Raw genomic sequence first — 14,828 nt, 5'->3', positions numbered from 1 at the left:
AAGCAGCAAGGAATCCACCACCTCTCTTGACAAACTGCACCAGTGCTGGGGTTGCCCGTTGTGAAGTTTTGGGCTTTTGATAATGTTTAATAAGAGCCTTCCTAGAAGCAACTTATGATGTTTGGTGCTTCCCCACCCCCACCCCCTTACCCTTAATAACCAGACCCATTTTCTACCTTCTTTGATCCTTCCATGTGTTAGAGGTCAGTGAGGAGTATGTGATTTACAACCCCTAATGGATAAAACTCCATCCACCCTCCTGAAAACATACTTGAGCAGTTGCATCTAGTGCAAGAACACTGTTGTAAAACACAGATGAAAAGTCCAGTTAAATTTTTATTAGCTAAAACCATCAGATTCTCTGTTGAAGCATACTGCATGTTAAAACTGTAGTGTGCCATATCCCATGCTTGTACAAAGTTTTGCCACAATCCAACAAAATACTAGGACATGCATAGAGTCTTAAGCACTTGAGTAGCTCCACAGATCTTCAAAGGGATTATTCACATACTTAAGCACTTTATTAAATGTTTTGATGGATCACAGTTGCAGGCTAGGTCACAGTTTCAGTATGAACTTGGGCCACGTCTATACAACAACACAACAGTAGAAGGTTCTTTTTTCTCAGACTGTACAGCACCTAGAGCTGAATATTAGTGTGTACAAAGCCATAAAACAGTCTTACAAAAGAGGGATTTGTTCTACTAGTTCTTCAGCATTACGGATATAAAACATATACATATTTTTATCACATTGTAACTGAAGTAATTTAATTATGATAGGTATATATAGATACCAAACAAATTTAGCTGCCCTCTGGACTAAATACTGTAGGCCTTGTTCATTTAGGCTATTAGAACAAATAAATCAAGACTTGGCTCATTATTTGTAAATATAGTCAGTACCTACTGTAGGCAGAGACCAGAAATACTGAGTATTCTAAATCAATTGTCTTCCAGGAATCTTAAACTCCTATGCAGCTAAGGACTGTCAAATGGCGAGAACATAATACAATTATTAGTTTGTTGTAAGGTGATTAAATTTACATAAAGACTGTGGCTTTGATTAAATGTTGGGGGGAGAGGAGAAACCTGTAACACACAGACTGTGCTAAGTCTCTAGCTTCATGAGTTTTATACTTCATGCTCAGAGTCACTTGTAGTAGCAGTAGAATCTGTTTTTCTTCATCACTGAAAACACGGAATAGCTGCAAATCAAGTATATCTGGGTTCTGACTCTGTACAAGTTAAATATTGAAAATTAAGTTTAGGACATAATGTAAATAGAAATAGTAGATTTACAAGTGAGATTTTTGTCTATCCTTTCGTATGTAGCTTCTGTGGTGGTGAATGTCAGTACTATTAACAGAATTCCTGGGGGAAAAAAAAGCTTTCTTCCACAGCCCAAGGTATTCTTCATTAAAATGGTGTAGGCAGTGCAGTTTACAAACTGCAGGAGAGCTCTAAAGTCCTGAATTTAAGTGAGTAAAAAGAAGGGAGTGGAACACACTGTAAGAAAAGTACACCAATAATATGTGGAATGCATAACACTATGAAATCAAGGCAACAGCAGTTTCTGTCTCACAGTATTACACATTTTTATTCAGGCAAGCATGCAATTTATTTGCCATAATGTTGTCCTTTTTGCAAGTTCTCACATTGGAAATAGAAGGCAATGCAGTTTGAGTAAAAATATGCAGATAGTTTTAAATAGTACAAATTAAATAGTTAACAAAATAAGGAATCTCCAAGTCTTGTTTTGATCAAACACAGCAAAAGCTTCTGAATTACTTCACTGAAGCAGAAGAAAAAAAATGTTTACAATAATTTAAGTGCCTTAAAAAGTACTAATAATTCTTTAAAAGTACTAATTCTTACCACTTTGAAGTGAAAATGCAAGAGAAGGGAATGCAGCATCAGCATATTATCCGTTGAGTCTAGGTTGCTTTATTCACTGCAAAAGTACTAACTTTGTTGCCATATTTGAAGAAGAGTGCTTTACTATGTGGATTTTTACAGATAGGTAGCCTAAATACCATCGACTGCCTTGCATAGATTCCCACCATATGAGCCCTGTTAACGGTCAGCAGGTTTTGCAAGGTAACATCCCATTCATCCATCTTCCCCAAGACATCCTACTGGTCAGTTTCCGACATTCAAAATTTACTGCTAGTCATTTACAGAGATCAAAGGTAGCTGCATCATGCCAGCAGCAGTGTATTTCCACATTAAGGAAAGTCTCTTACCAGAAGTTGTGTCTGGTATATAAATGATCTACTGTAAGTGCCTTTTTAGTCAGTTATAAGCACTTGCCTAGTTGCAATCCAGCAGGTACTTCAGTAATATATTACAATAATACCAAATAGATTCTGATTCTCTTTCCACTGAAAATTCTAAACTTCTAATTTTTATGCTAAGACTCACTGAGTCACAACCTGCAGGTCACAGGGAAAGAGATGCTTTAAAGTTATTTTATTAATGTATACTTTGCAAGGTAGCCTGATTTGGTCTGCAAGACAGCTAACCTAAAAAGTGCTTTTTGTGTTTCCAAAGGGTGTAAAACAAAATCTTCATACTAGGATGCTGTCACAAAGACAGACTGTAAACAAAACACCAGCAAGATACTAACAAACATAAGCAACTAAATTGCAACATCAAATTATAGAAAGCTGACAGTATTTCCTTATTGCTGCAGCTACCACTTCTAGCAAGGCCACAATTCATCAGCTGAAGGTCTCTCCAAATGAGATCTCAGCAAACAAATCTATTAAAGCACTGTTTTCATGAAGCCAGTACCACTCCCTTTTTCCCCTTACCGATACAAGCAGCATTGGAAGCTGTCAGAGCTAGACCACATGTTGGTTCCACAACTGCCACCAATAAATACTTGTTTCTAAATCTCCTGATGTTAACTTGCTAGTAGGAGCAGCTCCAGATCCTTAACTGGGGGCCATATGTGCAGGATGTGCTGGAAAAAAAAAATATAATCTCATAGTCTGTTGAACCAGCAAATTTTGATTACTATTACAGCTGGATTTTTATGTGCTAATTAGTTTCACAAATTCAACATTTGTGCATTTCAGATTCGTGCACAGAACAAATAACAACAGTCACAGAACAATTGCTTTCAGTTTGCATGGCTTTTTTACACCTGGACTCCTGTCTTGTTTTCAGAGCAGTCTATTGTCTTTGACCAGATTGTTGTTAATCATTTGGTAAATAATTGTAACAATTTGATAAAGTTCAGTAATTGGACAATACATGTCATGTTACAAATGACACATACAACTGCACAGTAGATGGCTACACGTGTCTCTGTTTAATGAGTTGTGCGTACAATAGGCCAAACAACTCATGGTGTCTCAAGGGTATGCCACTAGAGGTAGTCAGCTCTGATAGACTTCAGTACCTGACTAGAAGGCAGCTCTCATCTGGGTATGGTACTCGCATCTCAGTTCCAAAGATAGGACCTTCTAAACTGTCTAGATTCAAGGCAGAAGCACAGAACTCTATAGTTTTGCTTGCTTGGAACCCCACCTAACTAGCAAATCCTGCTAAAACAAACAGCACCAAAACTAATGTAACTGAGGCACTGCATTAGGGATAAGTACCACAAGACATTATTTTTCAAAGGCCCATGCATTCATACTGCCTTTGGCACAAAAGGTAGATACAGGTCATCATTATTTCTGCAATAAGGTCACTCATTATATATAAGGATAGGACATCTCAGATAAACAGGAGTGTTGAAAATATGTTCATTAATGCTAATATGTCAGTTTCCTAATTAGGTGCAGGAGGATACCTAAGGACTGTGAAAGACATCGTTATCATTTCTCAGTTAGATCTAATTTCTATTATCTTTTTTTTCTCGTGGTTAGTCACCAGGTCCTAGCCCCAAAACTGTTTTGCTGAGCATTGCTATCTATTATTTTTGCTCTGTGTTTTAAATTAATCCACTTCAGCTCAGGTCTAGACTGCCACCATCAGCATTGCTACGTATCCCATTAGGGCAGCTACAGCAATGATTTATTATTTAATGACAGCAATGTGGCAGAAGTGCTGGCGTTATGTTTCTTAATATCTATTAAGAGTTCAATAAAACAATCTGCTGAAGGTCTTTTTGTTTCTCTGATGTACAAAGACATTTTCTACAGATAATACAGCAGATCACATAGTGGTAAGTAAGAATCTCAGTAGGAAACTTGCATGCTTTATTTCAAATATGTCAACATTTTTCCATGTATCTCAAAAGAAACTATTTCATCCCCACAAATGCTCCAAATAAAACATGCTTGATAATGAAATTACATTCCAGAAGACTTAGAATGGGGGAAAAAAAAACCACCAAGTATTAATAAAGTCAGAAAAAGACTCTTCATTAGGAAATTTGTCTTGTGATTCATAAGAAGCGAGTCTCACTTTCCAACCTGTCCCTCTTCCTGAAGGCTTCCTCCTCAGAACTGATTGATAAGTGAATGCATTTTCCAGATATGCTTTATTGCTTTTTTCCTCCTTTCCAAAAAGCAGTGAGGGGGAAAAATGGTTTGCAAATAGGCACAAAAGCAGAGATTTATTGAACTATGGGAGCAAAGTCAAGGGGCCTCCAGGTAAAGACTGTGTAATTAGCATCACATCATATGACTTAACAGCTCCTGCTTCACCATCATCATTTTTGTACCCATCCCAGAGCCAGAGGCAAGACCCTCACCAGCCAAGATACCACACAGAGGAGCTCAGCCCCAGTAAGGAAGCTCAGCCAGCACCCGTGGATGATATTGGAGTAGTCTTCCTAGCTAGCCGGGGGGCCACCAGGCCCCCCGGCCTTTGTTGTCACCACCACCATCACCCAGTGCACACCATGGGCACTCACCGGTGATGAGAGGAGGCTCCTCCAGCCCAGATGGGCTCAGCTTAGAGCTGCTGCCTTTCCTGGCGGGGATTAAAAAGGGGAGTGGGTGGGGAGGGCCAAGTGGCCACACCTGGGGTGGGAGGAGACTCCAATAGAGCCCTGGTGCTCTGGGATTCAGGGGAAAAAGGGGGCAGGTGAGGGACTTTTAGGGTGTCAGGTAATCATAGGACTAGGGGGAATGGGGAAAAAAAAAGTAGAAATTGGTAGATTCAGATTGGACATTAGGAAGAAATTCTTCACCATGAGGGCGGTGAGACACTGGAACAGGTTGCCCAGGGAGGTGGTAGAAGCCTCATCTCTGGGAGTTTTTAAGGCTAGATTGGATGCAGCTCTGGGCAACCTGATGTAGTGTAAGGTGTCCCTGCCCATGGAAGGTGGGTTGGAACAGGATGATCCTCGAGGTCCCCTCAACCCCAAGAATTCCATGATTCTAAAACAATTTTGCAGTTTTGGCTGGATGTTAGGAAGAAATTCTTCACAGAAAGAGTGATTGGCCATTGGAATGCGCTGCCCAGGGAGGTGGTGGAGTCACTGTCCCTGGAAATGTTTAAAATAAGACTGGATGAGGCACTTAGCACCATGGTTTAGTTGATTAGGTAGTGTTGGGTGATAGGTTGGACTTTATGATCTTGAAGGTTTTTTCCAACCCAGTTAATTCTGTGATGTGAAGTTTTGTCACAGATCTCTCTGCATAAAATAGTGTGTTAAGTATAAGCACATAATTCCAGGGGAGGAACATAAACATTTGCATCTGAGTTTGCATTCTGTATGATGCTCATTTACCTGTAAATGGGCCTGGGAGGCTTCTACTCTCAGTGCAGAGATTCATAGTTTGCTGCAGCATAAAATGTATTACTCAGATACTACAGGCATCATACTTCAATCTAGGAGTACAGAAACACATTTTCTCTCATCCAGGCAATAACTATAAAAGATGAATTTAGGACTACACAGAACTAAGACCTACACTCTTGAACTCAGTGCCAGAAGAGGATTAAAGCTGACTGTCAGCTTTAATATATTCAGAACAAAATGCAAGAAATGCACGAAAGCCAGTGAAAATCAAAAAACTTCAGCTCCAAATTCTGCCCTTTTTAGGTCCAGCTATAATTTTCATGAGTCACAGTCAGCCACAGGAAAAGAACCCACAATAATCCCAGGAATGAGAATTCTTGTATGAATATTTATCAGATGTTTGCAATCACAGCAAGCATCTGTGCTTTCTTTTTAAAGGAATATCTTTTTACTCACAGATACATCTTCAAAGTGATGGGAAGTTTCCAGATCCAAGTGACTCACAATGTTGTGCTGCTGTTGTGTTTTGTGACTTGCAGAGTCACCAGTTTTCTGTACCTCAATTTTCCCATCTGTAAAACAAACCCAGTAAAAGATATTTGGCTCAGATAGAAGTGTTATTTTGTGAATAACCTGTAATTTACAACCCTCAAATTCATAATTGTAAATACAGACTGAGCTCTGGGACAAGGACTGCAATCTAAGCAAAAGAGTACTAGAATATTCTAATTTTTGGCAGTGACCAGTCAACCCACAAATGTGAGAGTTACCATGCAAGATTTGTTTAGAAAATGAGAAAAATCCCCCTTTGTGTATGGGAGCATCATTAAAGCCTACCAGCAGTTTACTGGTGAATCATGCACAATATAAACACAGTTATATCAACTGTTTTAATTTACTAGACAATTCCCCAAGATATGCAGTGAATTAACTATAATACTACCCTAGGTGATCCTGCTTTGGCAGGGGGATTGGACTCAACAATCTCTGGAGGTCCCTTCCAACCTCTAATATACTGTGATATTTCTTTAATCTTCGGCCATTTTAAGGCAAGAATTTTTAAATCACTTTAGTAATGTATTTCTCACTGACTATTTATTCTGACCGCCCTATCCATTACCTCATGCGTCTTTCAAGGGGGGTATGCACTGGTCTGTATTTATATTTTACACATTAAAGTGTACTGTGACAGCTGAAACTTGGTGGGAACTGGGAGATTCTCCCTCTCACACAGGCAAGGTGCTGTTGATCTCTGGAATCTTGTTTATGTACAAGGCAAGAACTTCCAGCTCTGAGATCAGACCTTAGTGGGAGCTGGCAGCAGCTACTTCTCACAGATGCCTCTTCTCAAGATGCCACAGCTCCTGGCTGTAAACTCCTGGCCCTTTGCCATCTCTGCTCTGCACCACTTAAAAGGTGCCTGCTTACACATCATCTTTCATACCTGTGTGGTAGGTTGTTAATCCCTGCTTAGTGCTTCATAGTGTAAATTATATTTTAGATTTAATTTCGTTGTGACAAAGCAAATGTGATTAAGAGCCTAAAGACAGCAGAAATCTCTGGTGCACTCACACTCTCATTCTAGGATTTAGCAATCCAGATTAATCAAAATTATCACAGCTCCTTCTAATGCAACCTCCTCTTCTTTTTCAATACAATAATTTTAATTTAGTGCAGAATCAACAAGCAAAGCCACTTAATTCTCTTGCTATTCCTAATCTGTCCAAATAACCACAATGTTTTGTTTTGTTTTGTTTTGTTTTGTTTTTTCTTGAGGTACCTACAGCTAGCTCTGTATGAATGATTGCTGGAACTCTGACAACCAGGAATTTTCAGCTAAGAGATCATGGATAAAATGCAAGTTGCCAACAGCTAAGCCATCTTTCTATATTTGATCATCACTTTTAGCAGCAACAGCCAATCTGTCACTAAACAAATAAACTACACAAGCACTGAGTCCCACAGTGACTGAGGTAATGTTCCAAATTCAGAAACAGGGAGTCCCAATATTTTTTCCATTTGGAACCCTTATTTACATAACTTTTTGCAACTGTTGTTACACACTTTGCTTGCCTTCAGTTACATATGGAATAGCTCAGTGTGGTAGCTGGCCCATGACTTGTTTAGCTTAATACATTAATGTGGGGTATTTCTATCTCTTTCCTGTATGCACATATAATAAATGAGAAGACTTGACAATGATGACTGGGTGGGGCAAAAATATTTGAAAAAGTATAACTCTTTTTCTGCCCATAATTTGCACTTGCTTTCAGAGAGAGTTTAGCACATCAGGATCTTTTTTAAAAGCATCCATCTTTGTTATACAGTTTAGTGGATTTGTGAAGTGAAATGAGACTAAAGAGTTTACACTAAAGCTGACTCAGATGGCTTAGACATACTGAGCACAGTATTTTACAAACAGTTTTACAGACTGTGATACAAACAAATGTAGATGCACATGAGAAATGCTTTCAAACCCTTCTGTTAGCAGCTTTCTTTTAATGGCCATCAGGTTTCTCATTCTTTCCCTTTTCAGTAACAGCCTTTTAACTATTGGAGGCCTATTATGTTGTGCCAAATAATTATCCAGATGAGTCTGAAAGCAAAATGACAACTTTGCCCAGAGAATGTAACATGGAAGCTACAATCACAAGGAATTAGTAAGCATTTAAACTGCTGAAAAATATGGCTTCTAAGTTAGCTTTGTTGAGACAGACAAAACACACAGGCAATTTCTCAGGATTTCTTGGTTGTTTGTTTCTTTAGAATTTTGCCATTTCTTCAGAGATTTCTTCATCAGATTTCTTCACAGCTGTCAGACAGAAAGCTAATCAGCCCACCGATTGATCACAGGATAGTCTTCAGCTTGCAGAGCAAGTTCACCGAAGTGAAGAGTGAATCTGACATCATGTTAACATCATTGACCCATAGTGCTATGCAGAATAACTAGAACCTAAGGCCAAATATGCCAATGGCACTAAAGGTGTGAAGAAAAGGTGCATGCCAAAAGGCAAAGAATAAAATAAACTTAGGGGGGGAAAGAAGTGTTTAGAAGTGTGATATTGGGAGCTTAAAACATTAAAACTGGTCATTCAAACAACCATGATAGCTTCCTTTCAAGTACCAAATCTCTTAATAAAGTTAGGTGGTTCTGGAAATGCAATCTGTAATTTTTACTGACAGACTTCTGAAACAAATCACAACAAACTTTTGTTTCAATCTTCTAATATATGTCCATTGAATTAATCCAGGTGATAGTTCATTGTACCAACTCAGTTTCTAAATATACTATGAAATGAGATGGACTAAACAGGCACAGAATTCTTAAAATGAAAATATGTCTTGACTGCAGAAGTCTAGTCTCTTAGCAGAGCATCTTGGGGAAAACAAACAAGTAAAAACAAAGAAAAACCCCAAAGGACACTATAGTCCCCACATTAAAACAGTATAAACATCAACATTTTCAAAGAAGCAGAAGGCAATTGTTAGATATAGTGTAATGTTATTTGAACAGGATCTTTCAGAGGCCCACTTTGCTCATTATCTGGCTGAATAAGGCATCATCCAGTTCTTGAAAGCAAGCTGGCTGTATAAATGAGAGAATCAAGCTCTGTAACCCTACTATTTTTTTTTCTGAATTTATTAGCAATACAAAGAAATCTACATAAATCCTGGTTCCTGTTCCAAAAATCTATTACACTTTCTGGATAGCACTAATGGATAGAAACTCTTAAAACAAATGGTGGCATTCTGATGGCAAATTAGAGACCCAGACAATGCTTTATAGTGCACTAATAACTATCTCACAACAGAAAACAGAGACAAGATTAAACAGTTGTTATAATTGGCTTTCGACAATGTCAGAAAGACAGCTATGAAAAATGAACATTTGCATCCCAAAAGAGCAACTGTGAGATTCAAAAATTGAACCAGAACTCAGTATCTCTAGATTTATTTAATACTTTTGAATAGATTTCCTGTGTGAACCTTGGTTTTATTTCCTGCTGTTTCATTTCTCTGTCAGTTTTGGGCAGAAACTGTCTTCTTGGTGTGTGTCTGAAATTCTAAACTGGAAACTTCAAGTCACACATCTGACTGAAAGTAATAGCAGTTTCTGAGGGGAAAAAAATCAGCAAACAAAACAACAAGCAACACCAGCTTGGAGTACACAAGTCCAAGTTTTCCTGTGTTTCAGATAACTGTCTAAGTGTATTAGCACAGCATGATGTGCAACCCAGTGTGACTACCTGGTTTGCATTCAACCAATTTAGACAGCAGACCAAGAAACCTTTCTAGCCATTCTTCACTTTGAAAAATCTCCATAGGCACTGCAACTACAAAGGGCCTCTGCTATGATTTTGGATTTCTGGGCATCTCTAACAAAAATTAGCCACACAGATAAATATAAATAAATAGATATCCTTTGCTCTGGTTCACTTACATCACATAATTTTGTAAATATTTCCCAAATTTATGGTTTTATAAATATCAAATTCTTTCTCACTGAAGCCAGGGTCTGTGCATTATAATGACTCAATATAAGATCAAGTCATCTTGATAAATCATGGGACAGTAATCTGAATCTGCATGAACAGAAGGAATACAGGAAAACTAGGAAGATGACAGTAAGGTTGAACAGGTGCAAAGAAGAGTGTTTTAAAACATACAGCTACATTCATAAGCATTACAATTAAATACTATAGTATTGAGCCAATGTTTGTTGTTCTTATAGATTGCCTAAAAATTGTGGCATTGCAGAATTACAGTTTGGGATGGGGAAGCATCCACTGTGTGAAAACACACCAGTACTTAGCAGCTACTTGTTTGTTCTGCTCGTGAAGGAAATTACTACCTGTCTGTGGTAACTGGTAATTACAAGCAAAAAATATTAACTGAAGTAAATGTTACCTTACTAAAATGGAAGCAGGCATTTAACAAAACAAAGAGAACACAACTACAGCATGCAAATCTCTAAGGATGTTCAGTTTCTTTAAGCAGAAGATACAGTATAGGTGACAGTGTTACTGTGGCTTGAGATGTATGGTACAACCACCTTAAACAGTGATAGAATATGTAATAGATGATATACAAGTAAATACTCTAGTGGTTTCATAGTCCTGCTCTTTCACATCAATATGATTCCATAGCTCCTGAGGTTAAAAACTGTTGTGGCTTTTGAGTTAAGTACTGAGCACAGAAATAATTTACATGTGGGAATCTAAAGCTGCAAAACTTTGTTACATTGCATTCACCCTGTGCCATTTTCACAGGCACTAACAACACTAGAGGCTCTGCTGCCTTCAAGGCTGCCAAAATTGATACATCAGATTTCAAGTAAGTTTAAATATTTATATATAGAACTGCTATTTTCAGGCTCTGCATAGATTTAACCACATTTAGTTTTAACTCTGGTAATTTCTCTGCACACTTTAAACTCAAGTACACCAGATGATTAAATGCTATAAAAGATTATTATTACTTATTTAGTTATATAGATCCATTCCTCATTATGCATATGCCTCCTCCCCCCCAAAAAGTAAAGACACCTTCCAGAGGAGGGTAACACCTTCTGATGCAACTCATAGCAAGTGACTTCCTGATTCTGAGTTCTAGTTATGGCTGATTCTGAGTTCTAGCTATGACTGACTGACCCACTTTGCAAACTTCTGTCTGCATTCTCAGCAGCAAACACATAAATTAAAAATGTTCAGATTTTTTGCAGGATAAACTTACATAATCATGTTCTAAAAGGTGGACTTCTTTCTAACTGAAGTTTGCACACGGAATTGAAATATTGAAGGGAACTACACTGTCAAATGTTAGTTGCTATATAAAGGTAAAAATGCAGAAATATCAGCAACCCCCTCGAAACAGGGTGAAAAAGAAAAAAATAAATGACAGCAAGCCCTTCACTATTCATACATCAATTTAGCTCTAGAATACTGTCTTTTTATTAAAGCTCTGTTGCCCTCTCTTCCAAAGAACTGGTGTGCTTTCCTGACATTGAGTATGAAGACAAAGCACATATGTAATGATTATACAGCGTAGTACTTGCATAAAAGTTAATTATGTGGTTTTTCAGACCATCGGATCAAACTCTTTTTGCTTAATCTCGCCATGCTTGAGAAACAGGACCTTTATTTGCCCCACAGGTATTTGTACTTAGAGGCTAAAGAAACAATGCATGAGGCACAAAAGAATTGGTAATACTGGCAGTGAAACAGGACTAGGATTGGAACTTGGAGAAGGAAACCAAGTTGGATTTAAATGAAGCATGTAGTAGCATGAAGCTCTATACAGACAACAGAGGTTCTTTGTTACTCAGATATGCATAAGTGTGCCATAGTCTATTGTGCTGCACAAAATGCCACTGTTCTCCCTTCCTTTAATGCAAATAAATCAAATTATGTACACGAGATACTACCAAGTAATTTTTTCATGTGAATAATAGCTCATGCTACTAAAATAATTTGTTGTCCACGTTCTAATTATTACTGTTTCTGATGTTGTATGGAAACAATGTTCCCTCCGAGAAACCGTACAAGTGGTTTATATAAAAAGGATGACCAAGCAATGTTTGAAAATGCATCTGCAGCACTCAGAGACATCTGCAGTTTAAAGCTACTTGCTCTGAAGTGCGGAGGAGCTGTTCTGTGGGTCGTGGTGCCACCTAGGGGAAAACTGGAAGAGGATAAAAAACAGGGATTGAGGAGACATCAAATGAACAAAGCTCCCCAGTTCAGCCAACTATAAAAAATGAAGAACGCATACTGAACTTCAAAGAGAAGAAAAATAATCTGTTATTTAGCAGTTCAGATGTGGCTCCACAGGGCAGCCTGATCCAGTTGAGGATGCCCCTGCTGACTGCACAGGGGGTTGGACTAGATGACCTTCGGAGGTCCCTTCCAGCCCAGCCCGTTCTGTGATTCTGTGATGTGTATTTAGCTCTGTTTGTTTGTTTGTGGTTTTGTTGTTGTTTTGGGTTTGGGTGGTGGTGGGTTTTGTTGTTGTTGTTGTTTGGTTGGATTTTTGTTTTGGTTTTATAGGATACAAGTTATTTTACAGATCTTATTTACAACAAAGGGGATGTAAATCTTCAGTTCAAAACTACTTCAATAATTAAAATCTATTCAGATTTTGGACAAAATCATCCCATACTTTGTTTCAATTCCTGCTTGCTGATCTATTAGAAATGAGACTCATCTGACATCCCAACTCAAAATATACTATGGAGTACTCCAGCATATGTTTAGACCAATGTTGTATAAATAACAGATATTATACTGCTTTGTCTTCAAAAGTATTCCTAAAAAAGGTTAACACTTCATCTAAGTAGACATGCATGATGAAGCTATGCTGTATTCGCCAATGTTGGAAAGGGGTAATCAAGATATCTGATAATTAAGAGATCATTTAAGTTCAACATAGATGAAAAATTCCTGAAAAGGGAAAAAAAGTGCAAAGAAAGTATGATACAGTGTACTCCAAGTATAACCTTTAAATTCAATACATACATATTAAAAACTAGATGAAATCAACCACAGTTAAAACTGTTAGTTACTAAGGAAACAAAGGAAGTCATTCACATTTAAGCTGCCACAGGTAGTGCAAACTTTCCATCTACTCAAATTAGCTCTAAATGATTTTTCAAAACTTTCAGTAACACCTCGCATCTGAGAGCAGATTAAACACTGAATTAATTATAAAGCTGTATGGACAGAAATACTCAGATGAAGTAAGGATACCTACTCCCTTTATAGGAGGAGTGCAGGTTCATTACAAAGCTTTCAGCATTTTTGAAGCAATGAACCCCGTTGGCCATGGACCCATGGCCATACAGCTGTTGATCAGTCTTATCTTTAAAAACGTTTTATACAGCCACATACTGCATTCAGAGTTGCCTGTGGATTGGACATAATAATCAGCAGGGGAAGGAAAGCTCATTACTACAAGCTCTCCTTCCCCTGCAGATTACCTCAGCATGAAGCCACATATCTCAATCAAAAAAAAAAAAGGGGGGAAAAAAAAAGATTGCCACAGAGAGCTGCACAAGATGTTTCTAAATCAGCTAGCTCGATGTTCAGCCTATAGTTATGACTTTCTTTTAACCTTCAGACAAGCAGAAAGACCAGGATGGTCCCTGAATATCAGCAAACTTTAAGCTCAGAAATAAATCACTAAGCAGGTAAGACTCACCAGCAGTCCTGACCTGCCTCATGCTGACACAACTGCCACCCAGTTCAAACATGTGGGAAAAGCAGCAGCAAGGCCTGATGTAAAAGGCACTGCACCTGATGGGCAGGAGTGGGGAGGTTTAGGAGTGTCTAGCACATTGCAAAGTACTGAGAAGAACCTCTCAGTTGGAAAAAACCCAAACTCACAGAGTGGTAACTGCTACATTGCATATTTAGCTGCCTGAAATAACAGAAAAATAAGCATAGCTGCAGGAAGCAAAGAAATTTGCCTATCGGAAATCTTTGGACCCCACTTAAAAGAGCTCCAAATCATAGCATCGGCATTTGGAAACCTTTTTAATCCAAACATAATATTCTGGACAGAAATGACAATGTTTGCCTCCTTGTCCCAGCCAAGTTAGAAAATAAGGCACTTGTGACAACTTTTGAGGACTAAGAGTGTGTGGCACCTTTAGTCAGAGACTGGAAGGCACCATGAGTGTCACTGAAGTAATCTTGTAAATATACAGAGATTCACTGGGTATTATGCATGTCCTTGGGTTGTTTTTTTCTTTTCTGAGATAAATTATCATCCAGTTAAAAAAATCCAGTAACTGGCAATCAAATGACTGACAAAGAAGTTAATTTATTATGGAAGCTTAGGAGTTCAGCTCCCAAGTTAGTAAGACCCTTGTTGATGCTTTGCAGCACATCTAGTCTGCCTCAGCACATTTGAGCTGCTGGCTGTTTTCCCTACTGCACACCCCACAAAGCTATATGAGCAATGTGTGCAGCTTCAGGTGTACCCTCAGTAGGAACATGACTAGTCACATCCCTTTGCCAAAAAATTTTATGTATATACTCCAAAGAAGTTCATGTCTTCCATAGCCAAGGAAGGTCTGAAAAGAGTTTTTGAAATTTCCACCTACGACTGAGTGACTAAAAGCT

This window comes from Dryobates pubescens, chromosome 18 (genome assembly GCF_014839835.1).
Source record: "Dryobates pubescens isolate bDryPub1 chromosome 18, bDryPub1.pri, whole genome shotgun sequence".
Lineage (NCBI taxonomy): Eukaryota > Metazoa > Chordata > Aves > Piciformes > Picidae > Dryobates > Dryobates pubescens.
This window is presented reverse-complemented; position numbering follows the sequence as displayed.